Consider the following 11,425-nt stretch of genomic DNA (forward strand, 5'->3'; position numbering starts at 1 on the left):
TTAACAAAGTTTGGAATAAAATGTCTGCTTTAATTTTAAATTTAATACAGCATATAACTAATCCTTCTTATAAAGAAATAAAACTATTCACAAAATGTAATAAGGTAAAACTACCAATAGATGACGACCTATAAAAAGTCTGAAAAACTTAAAATGGAGCCCCAGACGAAGGGTCAAAATATTTGAGAAAATTTAAATCAGTATAGTTTGTCCAAAACAAGTTATTCCCAATGAAACTATTTAGAGTATGGCAGCCGGAAATCAGTGTGAAGAGAGAGAGAGAGAATTAATTATGTTTGGAAGAAACTGAGTACCAATGTAACTTTGCGAGTGTCATCTATTGACAAGATGGCCATGTCATCTTTTAGTAGAGCATGTTGTCTATTGCTTAAAACGCATGCCATCTTTTAGCAAATTGGGCATATTTATGTAAGGGGTAAACACACTTCAAAATAAATAAAAGTTATAAATTTGTTGTCGAACCTTTTATAAAAAAAAACTGCTACATAGGTTGATAAAAAAGGCTATGGCAAATTAGTGCATACAATTTGTTTAAAAACTTGTTATAATAATTTAAAACTGTATTTATTATTAAATGTTTACATTTTATCTTCAGAGTGCCACATATAAGAATGCTTACTTTAGTATACAGGGTGTTCAATTTTAAAGCAAATATTTTCTATACCACAATTTTCTGGGAAAGCCTGTTTCAACCGACACTTATTTTATATACAGCACACTGTATATTAACTTGTCTTAAAATGTTTTTATTTGTAGCTTATTGTAATTTGTTGTTGCAGCGGATGGCGCTAATACAAATTCAACATGCAAAAAAAATGTGAAAATGCCTAACATATAGAGAAGGGACATAATTCCTTTGATGTTGGGGTGATGTTTTTGGCTGACCTCGAGTTCCCTTTGGTAGGAAACATGTTGCCGGTTGTCTCTTTCTTTGAAATAAAAATGGCATCCAATTATCAGAATCAAATATAATATAAACTAATTTCTTATAATCATTGTTTACTTCTTTTGAGTCAAAGTGTTTTAAGTTCGCCTATTAATATATCAGTCGCTTGTCAATTAAACTTTGGTAGGAAGAGTCCATCTCTCTCTAATTCGCTTTCTCTTTTCAACTGTCTGTTCTTGTTACATAGCTATTCTTTGATATTAGCTACTAAATAGTATTCAAACAATATTGTCTTAAATTTTTATAGCAATCCATTCAAGAATGGTATACTTTTACTACTATACTTTTATTTTACTGGCTCTTAACCTAGTACACAATTACTGTCAAATTAAATGAACTTAAAAATGTAAAAAATGACTTCTGTCCATTTGAAAATTTTGGCTGACATTTTTGTACAACAAAATACTGACATTTTTCACAACCCTTAGAGAGCTTGAACTAAGACTTTAAATTAGTAAAATCTAATTAGTTAGATAAGTTTATGTTGGTTATTCTTATAAGTTACTTTTCAAAAACTGCACTCCTACTAGTCAATTCTTCTAATGGTGGAAGTGTTCGAACTAAGGTGCAACACCATAAAATGTAATATTAAAATAGAAATTACGCTTGCAAGTTTGTTAATTAAATTTTAAAAATCTCTAAACGTGTGTTTTGAGATACCGTTCAGGCCTATTATTGTATATGACACAACTAAAGTTCTAAAATGTTCCCAGCTATTAAATAAACTAGGTTGTATGCAAAAACGTCTAGTACAATATTTCTTACCTTGCATTCTGTAATTAATAAAGGTATTACTTTTATTGAAAATCAATCTGTGCATCTCATCTTATAAGAAACGGTTTTTCGAACCCCTCTTTGCTATTAAACGTCCAAAATCCAAAATTGGAGATTCAGGTCGTTCAAAATAACTAGAAATTTTGCTGTTTTAAAAGAAGGTCGGAAATATTAAAATTTTTGGTTATTTTCCAAGTTAGCGCAAGATCAATCAAAATCGAAAACTTATAATAGACAGAATAGCACAAAATTCAAAAAATTAAGTCATCCAGTTGATCTCTACTTCCGACACGAATAAAAATGCCTTTCTCTAAATATTCTAAATGAGTATGCCAACTCAGCTTTAGTTTGAGACATAACTTTTTAAAATATCACACATTCAATTAATGAAGCCGATATTGGTGCGACACTCTGTATAAGATAGCAAACTAGTTAGGACGCCCAGTATATATTAATATAAGTTAAGTGGCCTTCAAATTGGTTATGTGCTCTCGATCGTTTGGCCTCCAACCCCCTCACTCTTATATGCAACTTCGAAATTTGGTATATGCTCTCGATCAACTGGCCTCCAGTGAGTATGCCGCGGTGTTGCCGCTTTTTTGAGTCGGGTTAGCGGTGTTTTATGCGGAGTTGATGCCGCACAGGCCATGTGTCGTTTGTATAAACGTATGAGATCGCTACGCCACGTGGTGGAATTTTCGTGAACTGCATTGTATAACTGTATATGTGTATTGCTAAAATGGCCTCCGACATAAATTTTGCGTACGGCCTCCAGGAGGCCAGAAAGACATCCTGAGAAACTATTAAGGTCGATTCGTATTGGCCTCCGAATTTTCGAATTCGCCTCCGTTTTGGAGGCGTGTGCGAATGTTAAACTATGCGAGTCGGAGGTGTATATGTCGAAATGCATATATATATATACAATCTTTATTCTACAAAAGAAAAGGCTATCGGCAGTAGTGGCCTTTCTGCCCTTAATTTTATTCTGCCCGTTATTTAATATTTACCTACTAATTGTCAGTTGTATACACGCCACTGACAATGACAACAAAACCTGTATGATAACTGACATTGACAGTTAGCTTTGTCGGAAATGGCGGATGGAGAACTAACCTAACGGTAATTAAAGTATGCCTCTTTCTGTCTGTTTAATACAGTTAAAAAAAGATAGAACTTCTACGAGCGTATCACTAAAGAAAATACATTAAAGTAAAACAATTGAAAATCATGCATTAATGGGACTCATTAATGAACAATTTTTCTTCCGTTATTGTCCATTAAAAAAACTGTTAATATACTGTTAATGAAAACTGTTAATAAAAATTTGACTGAATTTTTACAATTGTTTCATTTTAAGCTGTGTTTGAAATATTTAAAGTAACGTAATAATTAAAGGATCGTTAAATTACCATGATTTTTTACACTCATTTGTCTGAGGGGAAAGTGAAAGTAACGTTTTAATTCAACAAACGCTAAAATTAAGCATTGTTTTTATTTGGTGGTATTAAATATGTACATGATTTTTAAACTAACGCAGGAATTGGCATTTATTTTCAAACCAACGTTTTAAATTGTATCGCCAAAATTTCTATTGTCTGAACAATACTTTAATTTTTGCATTACCCTTTAAGAGTAAAACGGCGTAATGTGTGTAACTTACAAGCAATGTTTTAAATGACTAGAATTATTACAATAGTTATTTCGGACTTGGTTGATTAAAACGATTGTTTAAAAGAATGGTTCATCTAGTAGAAAATTTCCATAAGCCGTTGTACTCTTTAATGTCTTTCACGCAATCTAACGTCAAATAATGTATTGAAATAATCATGTAATGTAGAAAATAGTGTGGTTTAAAACTATTGATCATTCGAACGATACTTTACGCTTCGACTCATTAAAGAGTAAAACGGCGTTCCATACACTAGTGGTGGTCTAAAAATCCCATTTGGTTCTCATAAGAAAAAAGAAAGTTGATGAAAAACCGCGAAAAAAACGAAACATCGGGAGGAAAATATAAATCCATCATCGAATCGCTGAGAAAAATTGGCAATATGGACTAAAGATATCTTATCGTACAGCATCATTGAATAAGCCAACTTTTTGCAAGTGTACAGGGTGTTATTTTTTTTTTAATTTTTGGTCTCTTTTTCCGTCCACAATGATTTTATTCAAATTTCTTGTTCAATTTGGAAACTTTTTGTTTCCCAAAGTATTTCCGTGTTTGTCACCGTTTTCAAGAAAATTACAAATTTATCTGAAAAATGACCCCAAATTCTCTACCAATCTAAAGAGGAGTATACAAAGTTGAGATGTTTTTCTGAAAATATAAATGCAATTTGCTTGAAAACAAGTTGAATAAAAATGAAATTTTCAACACTGTATGCTATAGTTATTTTAAGACATAGAATACGTGGTTTAAGTTTGCATATTAAAACCTGAAACACCCTGTGTATGTTTAATTAATGAATTTCGACTTTTTAAAACGAACTACTCATCTATATTTTTTTTTTGTTAGCTTTTCCGAAACACTAACTTTTATGAAGTATATAATATACCTAATTTTAACTGCGATTTTACCTTCGTTTTTTATTATAAACATTTTAAATTGTTGTAAGTGACATTCAAAAGTAAAACATTTATGTTTTTTTTATAAAAAATATGAATTTAATTAATTTCTAGGAAAATCCATATTTGATCTAATTTTGTACGTTACTTACAGCAAAGCTTAAACTTATTAATTTGGTATAATACGTTTTAAAAATCCAACGTTTGACTTCTTTTACAACAAAAAATAGTAAAAATAGTAAATAACAACAAAGTAAACTATGTGGGTAGCTAAAGGGCATCTCGTAACACTGTGAAAGACCAACTTTGTTTTTTTATAAATTTGATCGTCCTGTATATTATTGAATTTTTGGATAGTCCTATTGAGAAATATTTTTTTAGACAAATGACGCACTGTTTTTGTGCCCATTTTTTGAGTTTTTATAAGCTATGTGATAATATCAGTCTTAACTCAAGTTTGGAATTTTTCTTGGTTTTGTTTCAAACGAAAATAGACAATTTTATTAAAAGTTTGTTGTCCAAAGAAAATTGCAAGCGGCATCTTTAAATGGTTAACAGAAAAAGTAAGATGAGAGTCGGCACTCGATCTTCCTTTAAGTGCAATACTGTGGCTTTCTTGAATTTTTGCAAGTAGAAACAATTTTATTTGAAAGTTTGTTTTGAATCGTTCTACTAACATTTTTGTTATAATGTCACGAAGGAAATAAGTCAAATTTATTTCACTAGAACGGAAGCATTAAGAAATTTGGAATGGATATTACTTAAGCGGAAACATTAAAAATGTGGAATACAGTTAAAGTGCCCCTGCGCTGATGCTGGGTTGTGAAATATGCGAAATATTTCTAAGTGTCTTGGGTCGAAAGGTCCTCACGAGTGGTGGGCTAAAAGAGACCAAGTCTGGGAGTTTCTGATTGGTGCAATCAGTGTTTGGAAGGTTATAAAAAGGAAGTTATTCCTTATAGATGGGTTTATTCCAGTTAGTTATTTTATGAGTTAGTAACTTATGTTGTTCAAGTTAAAGAGCTTATTTAATAGAATTAAATGGAAGAGTTGACTGTGTGTTTTATTTCACGCTGAAACGAGATCCCAGGTAGTAAGGTTGAATTCAATTCGACAAGTCACGCTAGTCGTGACATATTATTTGTTACCCGCTAAAAATAGGTAAGATGTTCTATTAGCATTCTGACTGTAACCTTACCTCGTGCATTTTATTATTTTGCCATCTTTAGTCGATTAAAACACATTGACATTTTTATATTCTTGTCGTAATATTAATTTCTTTGTTTCAGATATTCCTCCGGTGAAGCGTGAAGCAAAAAAAAGTCAGTTCTGGTGAACCTCGGACTTCTTATATATTGTACCGTCGTACTCCTTAATAACACACTTCTTGCACAACACCGTATATTGTTTACAAACAATAAACTGACACTGACACTTAACCTCGCTATCTGACAACTTCAACTTCACTACAACCATCAATTCAACAACTAACTAACCAGGCCTGGTTCAGCTGCTTATATAGGCTTCCATGGTTTCTAGAAAGTTCCCAAATATTCATGAAATAGACTTTCTCTCTCACACTCATTAAGCTATAACATAAATCTCTCTCTATATAAGCAACGGAGCCAGGATTTTCTAGAACACAGACAAAAGAATGTAGAACGTAAACAAAGCAACATAACATACAGGGGTAACAACAAATAACTAAAGAAATCCTAACTAATAATCAAAAGTTCGCTTTGCAACACTGCCCCCCTCCTAGAGTTGATCGTCCCGATCATCAACTTCACCAGCTTTGGGTGGTCGGTAAGGTGCAAGTCGATCCAGGTGAACTATTTTCATTTTCGCCCGATGTCCTCGCTGTATTCTGTAGACGACGTCGTTCAGACGCTTTATAACGTCGTAGGGTCCCTCCCATGACCTCTGTAGCTTCGGCGACTTTCCTTTCTTTCGAGCAGGATTGTATAACTAGACCTGATCACCGGCTTGGAATCCGCTGCTGTTGGCCCTTTTGTCATATCTTGTCTTTAGTCGGTCGCTTGCAAATTTCAACTTCTGCCGGACTTCCTCATGGATCACGTGCAAGCGTTGCGCCATTTTTTCTGAATAGCTATCACAAGAGGCTGGGGGTTCTTCCGGTCGTCCAAAAAGAAGATCCATTGGCAAACGAAGCTCCCTTCCAAAGACAACACTAGCTGGTGTTTTGCCAGTGGAATCATGTACTGCCGATCGATAAGCCATCAGGAACAACGGAATGTGCTGATCCCAATCTGTCTGATTGTTATCGACGACTGTCCTTAGGTAGTTGTCTAGTGTCCGGTTGAAACGTTCCACCATTCCGTCTGACTGTGGGTGTAATGGAGTAGTTCTGGTTTTCTTAATTCCCAATCGGTCACACTTCCGTGAATACTGCCGATTCGAAATTACGCCCTTGATCCGAATGCAGCTCCCTCGGTACTCCAAATCTGCAGAAGAAGTTGTCAACCAGAACTTCTGCTACAGTAGCGGCTTCCTGGTTTGGTATTGCGTATACTTCTGGCCATTTACTGAAGTAGTCCATTGCGACCAAGACATAGCGATTTCCGGAATTAGTTTTGGGAAAAGGTCCAGCTACATCAACGGCAATCCTCTCAAACGGAGCTCCGACATTATACTGCTTCATACATCCTCGGCTCCGAGTTTTGGGACCCCTTGCTACTGAAACAGTCTGCGCAACGCCGACACCAATCTTCTGCATCTGAGCGGCTTTGTAGCCAATAGAACCTTTCCCTAACTTTATTTAACGTTTTGTTGATGCCAAAGTGCCCTCCACCAATTCCATTATGGGCTTCTTTCAGTACGTCACTAACTCGGTTTCTTGGCAGAACTACCTGTAGTCGTTCTTCTTTCCCATCCGGACTTTCCCATTTTCTTTTAGTAAATCTCCATCAATAATAAGGGACTCCCATAATGCCCAATATCCTTTAATGCTGGAGACTTAGCGGAAATCTCCTCCCAATTTGGTCTTTCTCCACGCTCTTTCCAGTTAATTATCTGTCCTAAATCGGGGTCTTCTCGTTGATCGGCAGCCAAGTTTTTCCGATCCCATGCGATGTCATTTTTCAGAGCGATCCTTCGACAAGGCTTTCCAATTCAGCTATCTCCAGGCGTTTACAGTGATTGCAACCTTCCACACAAGGTCTTCGTGACACTGCGTCCGCGTTTCCGTGCAAACGTCCCTTTCTGTGTTCAATCTGGAAGTCATATTCTTGAAGTCTTTGCAACCATCGAGCTATTTGTCCTTCTGGATTTTGAATTGAAATAGCCATTTCAGAGAGGCATGGTCCGTCCTTAGTCTGAATCGTTGTCCGTACAGGTATTTGTGAAACTGCTCGACTGTTTTCACTACGGCTAACAGCTCCTTCCTGGTTACGCAATAATTTCTCTCTGGCTTTGATAGTGATTTGCTGAAATAGGCGATCACTCGTTCTTCACCATCTTGGATTTGAGATAAAACTCCGCCTAAACCAATATTACTAGCATCTGCGTCCATAATAAACTCTTCCCCAGGTCGTGGAAAAGCCAAACTGTGGAGAACAAAGGGTTACTTTCAGTTCTTCCATGGCTTCCTGACATGTTGTAGTCCATTCGAAGGGCTGGTTATTCTCCGTCAATTTGTGTAGGGGTCTGGCTATATCAGCAAATCCACGAACAAACCTTCTGTAATAGGAACACATCCCAGAAAACTTCTTAATTCGTGCTTGTCTTTCGGAACAGGCCAATTTTTTACAGTTTCAGTTTTCTTCGGGTCGGTTTTTACTCCTTTTGACGATATAACGTGTCCCAAGTATTCGACTTCTTCTTGGAAAAAGCTGCACTTCTTCGGATTTAATTTCAGGTTTGCCCCTCTGAACTTCTTGAAGATTTCTTCAACGTTTTGCAGGTGTTCTTCAAATGTTTTGCCCATAATAATGATGTCGTCTAAATAAACAAGACAGGTTTTCCAAGTCAATCCTCGTAGAATAGTTTCCATTAATCTTTCGAAGGTTGCCGGAGCATTGCAAAGTCCAAAAGGCATGACGTTAAAATGCCACAAGCCATTTCCAGTTGAGAAGGCAGTTTTCTCTTTGTCCCGTTGATCCATCTCCACTTGCCAGTATCCACTTTTTAGATCCAAGGTGGAAAACCACTTTGCGTTAGCCAGAGTGTCTATGGTGTCATCTATTCTGGGCAAGGGATAACTGTCTTTCTTAGTAACTTCATTTAGTCTTCTATAGTCCACGCAGAATCTTGTCGACCCATCTTTCTTAGTAACAAGTACCACAGGAGAACTCCAAGGGCTGGTGGATGGCTCAATGACGCTGCGATCCGCCATGTCCTGTATAAGATTTTCCACTTCTGCCTGCTTAGCCAATGGGAGCCGTCTGGGTCTTTGCTTAATGGGCAAATAATCCCCTGTTTCAATTTTATGCCTCACTAATGAGTTCTTCCCAAATCCGTTTCATTTAAGGCGAACACGTCCTTGTAGTGGTGAAGCAAACGGCCAAAAGTCTGTTTTTCTTGATCAGTTAAAATTGAGCTTGTCTTTTTCATTAAGTGCACCAAACACTCAGGAAGGTCACTGTCGGGGTTTGGTTTTGTTTCGTGCGACTCCTTAGTCACCATAAGTACTGGTTCGGATTTGGCTATTATATCGCCTTTTTTAATCTTTGACCACATTCTTTCAAATTGGCGACTTTTACGTATGCTTGGCCGTTTTTTCTGCTGGACTAGGGTGCGGGCTACAAGAACTCCCTTCTTCACAGCATCATCTTCCTCTTCATAACTCGGTTCTATCAGCTGAAGTTTGCTCAATTCCGTTTTTCTATCCAAATTAACTTTAACGATGGTCTCTGATCTTGCAGGTAAGTTGACATCTTCTTGCAACGTGACTTTCCTCACACGCATATCTTGTTCGGGTGTCATCATAACAATCTCGTCTTGTCCAGTCTTGATCAGTCTATTCTCCAAATCCAGCTGGAACTTGTGTTGCTCCATAAGATCTAAGCCCATTAAGACGTCATCAGTTATGTTGGCCACAAAAACGGTATGGTTGAAGACATGCCGCCCAAGCTTCACTTCAGCTTCATGGATTCCCAGAACAGGCATTGACTCACCAGCGGCAGTTTCCAATATAAACTTTGTACCAGTGTCGCTAATCCTGCAGTGTTTCACTATGTCCGGCCTTACGATAGTATGCCAAGAACCGGTATCAACAACCATTTGGCAATCCCGGCCGCAAATCTTACCGGTCACTATTAAGCTGGTGTTTTCGTGCTGAAGACGGGCTACTTTAATTATGGTTGGTGGGGCTTGACAGTGTTGCGTAGCCAGCTTTTGCCCCGGAAAACTGGCTACTCTTCGTTTTCCTGGTTCTGCATTCTTCTAGGTTTGCGGCACTGCGATTGAATGTGCCCCTTTTCTCCACAGTTCCAGCATTCCAATGACCGAGTAAACGTGGTGGTTTGAGCGTTTCGGTTGTTCTGACTTCTTCTATTTAACGTTCCCATTAGTTCTTTTCGAAATGTCTCCAGCTGACGATTCAAGTCTGACTGAGTGATTGTGTGATCTGAATTGGAAGATCGGTTTCTCGGTTCCGGTGTAAGGCTTCTGACTTGACGCACTCGAGTATGTCCTCGTGATACTTGCTTGACCGCCTCAAACTCCAAAGCGTAGGCAAGAGCATCATGCAATGTTTGGCATCTCGCTAATCGTATTGCTTGCTCTGTGTCACAATCTTTAAGACCTCGTACAAAAGCCCGTACTGCCATTCGCTCTCTAATGTCGTGAGAGGCCGTTGGATAGGCCAGACAAACTAATCGAGCAATGTCAGCTTCATACTGTTGAAGTGTTTCCGTGCTTCTTTGGGTCCTACTAGACAACTGAGCTTCGTATACTTGTTCTAGGTGCTTATTTCCAAATCTCATCTCTAAATGTTGGATTAAGTCGTCGTAGTTTTTGTACTGGCTCTCGTCCAAAGTCTGCAAAACCTCCAGTGCTTCTTCTCGAAGTGACAAAACCAAGGCAGTGGCTTTGTCACTTGATGTCCAATTGTTGGCTTCTGCGGCAGCCTCAAACTGTTTTTGTAAACCTGCCATGAGGTCTTACCGTCGAAAACTGGTGGCTTAATATTTGAGCAGACACTAGAACTGGCGACTACGGTTGGCTTTGAAGACTTCTCCTGTAGTTTGTCAAATTCCTCTCGCAAGGTCTGAACGGTCTCCTCCATACCGCTTATCCTGTCATTTACCTTTTCTTCCAAAATTTCCATCCTGTTGTCCATTTCTCCTTTTATTTCATTTATTACTTGGTCTAATTTTTCATCTTGTCGTTGAAACTGGTCTTTAATTTGGTCTTGGCTTGCTTTGAACTGCTCTTGACTTATTTGGCTTGCTTTCATTTCTTCGAACTTTTGGTCTTGGCTCGCTTTCATTTCTTCGAACTTTTGGTCCTGACTTGCTTTCATTGCTTGAATCATCTCCATAAGTTGTTTCATTCCTTCATCCATTTTGGCGCTTTGTTGTCGTGTACTCACAGGCATTCAACACACCTTCTGCTTTTGTCGGTTTATTCTGTCTTCCTCTGGATCTCTTCTTTGATTCTTCTATCCCACTTCTGACACCAAATGTACCGTCGTACTCCTTAATAACACACTTCTTGCACAACACCGTATATTGTTTACAAACAATAAACTGACACTGACACTTAACCTCGCTATCTGACAACTTCAACTTCACTACAACCATCAATTCAACAACTAACTAACCAGGCCTGGTTCAGCTGCTTATATAGGCTTCCATGGTTTCTAGAAAGTTCCCAAATATTCATGAAATAGACTTTCTCTCTCACACTCATTAAGCTATAACATAAATCTCTCTCTATATAAGCAACGGAGCCAGGATTTTCTAGAACACAGACAAAATAATGTAGAACGTAAACAAAGCAACATAACATACAGGGGTAACAACAAATAACTAAAGAAATCCTAACTAATAATCAAAAGTTCGCTTTGCAACAATATTTTGATAATAAACTAAAGGTGTAGGCGCGGGTGGTGTAGTTTTATTTTCTCTTTTGATTTGCTGTTATACCATATGCAGC

This window comes from Ips typographus, linkage group LG15 (genome assembly GCF_016097725.1).
Source record: "Ips typographus isolate SLU linkage group LG15, UJ_Ityp_2.0, whole genome shotgun sequence".
In the NCBI taxonomy this organism is placed as follows: domain Eukaryota; kingdom Metazoa; phylum Arthropoda; class Insecta; order Coleoptera; family Curculionidae; genus Ips; species Ips typographus.